This window comes from Otolemur garnettii, unplaced genomic scaffold, assembly GCF_000181295.1.
Source record: "Otolemur garnettii isolate 467f Iridium unplaced genomic scaffold, OtoGar3 scaffold00655, whole genome shotgun sequence".
Classification (NCBI taxonomy): domain Eukaryota; kingdom Metazoa; phylum Chordata; class Mammalia; order Primates; family Galagidae; genus Otolemur; species Otolemur garnettii.
Window position 1 is genome coordinate 7,012 of NW_003853050.1, and position 5,569 is coordinate 12,580.

Sequence of the window (5,569 nt, forward strand, 5' to 3'; positions counted from 1 at the left end):
TGGCAGCCAAGACACTCCAAGGTCAAGTCCAACTGAGATTCTAAGGACCATCCGAGGAGAACTGCTGTCAGTGCTGCTGTTCTCTGGGTCTGTGTGTCTCTCTCAGAGAAAGAGAAAGCCTTGCACGTGTCAGCAGAATGCAGACAAGCAGCAGTTGAAAGCGCTGTGTTAAATGAACCAACAGCTCAATCTAAAGACACCACACAGAACACACAAAGGCAGAGGAAATGGGTCTTTGGTATTTTGCCCGGTTTCATCCTGACACCAGAATGGGTGTTGTTTCCCTCCAGTGATCTCAATGATAGGAAAAGGCTCCCAGACTCCGCCATATCTCCCTCAGTGCTTTCAGAGCTGAAGGCCAGCTGAGCTACAGGAAGGTTAAGAATCAAAGGGTGTGCTGTGAGTCAGAGGACTTTCCAGAGAGGGCCTCCTGCAGCTGGAGTAGGGGAGATATTGACCCAGTGCTCAAGATCAAACTGTTGCCTTCTGGAAAAACATGGAATGAATGGGGAGCATTTGCAGAGAAAGAGGCGGGCTTTACAGAGACACCTGCTTTCAATTCCCAAGTGGAAATGCATGGATAGATACATTTTAAAATTTAGAGCTCATAAAAGGCCACATTTTCTATCAGTGTCTACATCTGATATAAAACGTGCCATAATCTTGGACTCTGGTCCACAAAGAATCAAGTTAGCTGAGGGAGAAACTGTTTCTATAGAGAGCTTAATGAGAAACACAGTTGATTGTGACAAATTGTTATTTTCTTAAATCCTGTTCTTTTGATGACTCCTTTCCCTTATGATAACTAGATCTCAAAAATTATTAGGCTTTAAATCACCATTGGGTACCAATATAAACCTTCACTTGTGACTCAGATGGTTATGCACAGGGGCCATCACTGAGCTACTAGCGCTCCCCTTTCTAGGGGGACACAGACAGCCTGGGCAGGGTAGCTCTGCCCAGCGAGACTGGAGTGGGACGACACGTGGGAGAAGCAACACGTTAGCTCAGGTTCCCATGGCCTGGGGTCCTACCGCAGCTCTGCCACTCACCGGCTGGAGGCCTGGCGCCCATTGCTTCACCTCTCAGTCCTCCGTCTCGTCATCTAGAAAATGGGTTCTTCACAGTATCTAATCCATAAGGTTATTGTGAGGATTACACGAGCTATCTAAGGGTAGACACATGCGTGAGCTGTTATCATCACCACCATTAGACACAAAGCAATGAAGACCTTTTCCTAAAAGGAAGACCGTGTTTATTTCTCCTCCATTTGCTCAGGATACATCTTGCCCACCAGCGACATCATCCAGACAGCATTTTGCTATGTAGCACCAGGCATTACACGGCATTTGAGGGTGAAAGCAGCCACGCTTTTTATTTCTACTCTCTAGGGACGCAGGATGTGCTGCCACAACAGGGGAGCGCGACGTGAGACGAAAGGTCCGAGTGGAGGACACTCCTTCCGGAGTGGGCGCGGCCGGCCCCTCACTTGGCAGAGTGCTGCTTGTAAACCTCCAGGAACTCCTGCACGTCGTCCGGGGACCCCAAGATCACCGGCGCCCTCTGGTGGATGTCAGTGGGAACGATGTCTAGCACAGCCTCCTTCCCAGTGGTAGCCATGCCCCCCCGCCTTCTCCATGACGAAGGCCATGGGGTTACACTCATACAGCAGTCTCAGCTGGAAAGCAAGACCAGAGCAGCCGCTTCATACCGGAGGTATTACATAGAGAGGGGACTTGTTCTGTAGCAAAGTAGTGCAGAGCTGGTGGGAGTAACCCATAGTCCCTTTTTCCTACTATGAGGTTGTGAAAGTTCCCTCCCAGCCCGGGTTACATCTGAAAGGAAACAGCCTTTGAGTTAAATTCAGCCATTCATCAGGCCAGAGCCTGCAGTAGATTACCTGATGCAAATTCGAGACAGACCACCTGGACACAGGACAGAATGACATTTTGGCAGAACTGATGAGTCCTTTCTCTTTATAGCATGGAAACTGGACTTAATGAGTGACTGCGTATGTGTTTTGGATGGAGTTTAGCCTATTCTAAAAGCATCAGAAAAATCCATGGTAGTGTCTGGCTGCAGACATCTGGAGGGCAGACTGGCTCCTCCAAACAGTGTAATATTGTGTGCAGCCCTGTGTGCATTCCCTTTACAACTCTCCTAAGGCCCGAGGGCTGGAATTTTGTATGCTATACATCTTGGCAGTTACGTTAAATATTAACTTTTTACCGTGATGCATTTTCATACAGCCGTCCTACTGAGCAACAGCTTTTTGCAGGTGTTTCCTGACTCTATTTTCATGTAGGTGTCATGGCCAGATCGGAAAAACTGGAGGGAATAAAGGAGGAGCCTTAATATTTGTGTTCAGGAACAATGTTTGGAGGCATTGAGAAAGGTGCTGGAAGGCAGGCTAATCTGGTAGGCTGGGTGCGTGAGGTGGCTGCGGCAGAAGCAGCATTCTAGGTAGGTAAGGGTGCCTTCAGCAGACAGGACCCCATGTGCAGCAAACAGCTCTCACCATATCCAAGTATGTAGATGTCTAACTATCTTAAGGAGAGTACGGGACTGTCTGTGTCAGCTCTTGCCACTTTCTCTTGGCAGGAGAAAAGCCAAATGATAAAGTCAACCAGGCGAATGAGTGTATGGCAATGAGAAATTTCCTTCTCTCATGTTTAAAAAAAGAAAGGTGAAAATAAACTAGACACAGTACTCAGGGGCACATGCCACCCTGGGGGGAGGAGAGCAGGTGCTTCTTACCCAGTGTGAGACAGCAGGGCCCACCCTGGGGACACTGTCAGCCTTGGGGCTATGTGGTCAGTGGTAACAGCTCACCTGAAAGCTATAGGTTTACCCAGAGATTCCTTCCTTCCCTAAAAGGGATCATTTCCCAAGTAGCAAATGTCAACCCATTAGTCATTTCTTTATGCTTTTCTTTAGCATAAGAAAAGAAAAAGAAAGAAAAAGCATTTCTTTATGCTTTTTGAAAGCAACCAAAGAGGACTCCTATTTGGGATACGTATTGGATTCGCTGCCTTGGAAATGAGACCGGGCTGCTTTGTTTCCCTTTGTGAATGGAATTCACCTTACCCAAGCCAAACCACATACCCACTGGAAGCTTTCTGGATGCTTAGTCCCCCTCCTGAGCGTTAATTCTCTTTCCCATAGCACTGGAAGGACTCTCATGAGACCGTTTTTATGTTTAGTTGGTATCACATAACTTTACCTTTAATCTAGAAAAGAACATGCCACCGACATCCTTAGCAACTTACTAGAGCTTAACAGCTACCATAACCTTTCTTTCTTCCTAAATCAAATCCCTCAGGCTGGAAATGCAATCTGCTGCTTGTAAGTCACTCTCCAGGCCATGGGCTTACCTTTTCATTGGGGCTCTTCTTGTTAGCTGGGTACAGAAAGATCCCGCCATAGACCAGAGTGCAGTGAACATCGGCCACCATGGAACCCACGTACCGGGCGCCATAGGCAGCTGAGTTATCCTGCTCAGGTTAAGAACAGCAGTGACCAGAGTTGCAGAAAATAAAGAAGGTGAGTTCCTCTTGTGTCCCCTGTGTGTGTTTGATTCTCTGGCCATTCACTGTGCTTGGGGCTGTGCTAAGAAGTGTGAAGCAGAAAGTAGAACAACAGAGATAGCTCACAAGAGGTCACATCACCCACGGAACCCCTGAGAAGAATGTGGTCGACCCTGGCTCTGGGGTCGGGGCAGGCCTCACAAAAATTGTGCCATTTAGTAGCACTGTAAAGGTGCAGAATGATTTCTGCCAAGCTAGGGAGAGGACACCGCCCAAGCCAAGCCTTAGCAACATGGAGAGGGGAGTGCTGTTGTCTGTGGGCTTGGAGGAGGGGCCCGTAGGACTAGAAAGAGTGTGTGCAGGGTGGAGGAGGGAGGAGAATCTAGGGACAGTGACAGGAGAGGATTCAGAGGGAGAGAGAGCTTGCAGCCCCAGCTCTCAGGAATTCCAGCATCATGGGAACAACATTTGAGCTTCATCCTCAGAAAACAGCACGTGTCTGCGCATTTTAAGGAAAGGTGTGACAAAATCAGCTATTGCCATACAGAGCCAGCTCTACCGTCAGCCATTTCTCCTCTTCATAGTCACTACTTTGTATCCCTTTAGAGAGATACCGAGATAAGGGTACCTGGGTAGCAGAACTGCACTTTATACCACCTGGGACCAGGTGCCTGTGCAGAGGAAAATGCCTCATTGCCCTTCAGTCATTCATCTGGTTGACTTTATTATCTGGATTTTCTTCTGCCAAGAGAAAGTTGCAAGAGCTGACACAGACTGTCCCATTTTGACATCTCAGGGCAAAAATTCCAGTCCCTGGTACATAGATGAGAACTTAATCCCAGGTTTGGTGCAGATGCACAGCCACCAGCCAAGGCCAGCCCCTGCCTGGTCTCACACCGGATCCAGCATGAAGCAGTTGACACCACACTCCATGGCGAGCAGCAGCATGGTGGCACTGCCATAGAGGGCCTAGTCACCTGCCACCAGGTTCCTGCCTGGCTGTAGAGCGACCTTCTCAGAAGGCTCATTAGTTGATTTCTAGTTTTTGTTTTGATTTGTTTTATTTTGTGGTTCTTTTTTCCAGTTCAGGCATTACCAGAAGGCATGATCAGCCACTCTTCTGATGAGCTAGGTCGTCTTCCCAGAGGGGCCTGCCCCACACATCAGTAATATCCTGATTCTATTACCACAGCAGCCTTCCCACCAGACCCCACATTTCCTGCGTCTGGATCCTTCTTTCCAATCAGGGTCCTCCTCCAATTTTTGTAATTTGATATTCCCTCATCTCTCCACTATCACTTCCAAAAAGGAGCATGCCTTCTTGCGAGCTCCCACTAATTTAATCTTATCATGGGCATCAATGTCTTTCACCTGCCTGCTCCATCTTCATTTAAACAGATTAACCCTGGGCTGCGGGGCAGCGAGCCTGGCAAGGAAATCAATTTCATGGGTTCTTGCCAACTGCGTGCCGACCTCACTGAGCTGTGGCTCGTGTCACTCACACACTGGGGAGGGTCTCAGACATACAGGAACTCAGAATGTCTCCCCAGAGTCATTATGGGGCAGGGCAGATGCCCATTTTTTTTGGCTATGACCTATGATAGGACACACTTTACATCACAAACCAGTACCACACGCGCTGAAAACTCAGCCCAATACTGCCTACACTTAGAACACGGTGTCGCTCTACTCTTTCCGTGTTTTCCATTTAAACACACACCCTGTGCCTGTTATGTGATCCACAGCTTGTCTCCTCCTAAAGAGAGGAGCACCTTCAGAGCTGGCTGTCATCTCTTACAGGCAGCTCAGCTCTCCTCTTAATTAATGCATGATTGGCTTCTTTGGTTCCCCAAATCGCCCCAAACAATTTGGGGAACCAAAAAAACAAACATTCCAGCTTGAAAACTCTCTGCTTGAATTGAACAGAAATGAAAATGGGCAATTTCCCTCCATTTCACTTGTTCCCTCCCCCTGAGACAGTCCAGCAGCTGAGAGTAAGCAGAGATATCTCTCTATCATGAAGCTGGAGAGGGAAGTCATCC

At 48.2% G+C, this 5,569-nt stretch overlaps 1 long non-coding RNA gene across 1 annotated transcript; it reads right to left on the reverse strand.

Moving 5' to 3' along the window:
* Positions 1 to 1,232: 1,232 nt before the first annotated feature.
* LOC100943961 lies at positions 1,233 to 3,498 on the reverse strand. The gene is made up of 2 exons (XR_001161877.1): positions 3,375 to 3,498; positions 1,233 to 1,678 (listed from the first exon to the last, which is right to left on the reverse strand). It is a non-coding gene; the product is annotated as an uncharacterized LOC100943961 (long non-coding RNA).
* Between the last annotated feature and the right edge of the window lie 2,071 nt (positions 3,499 to 5,569).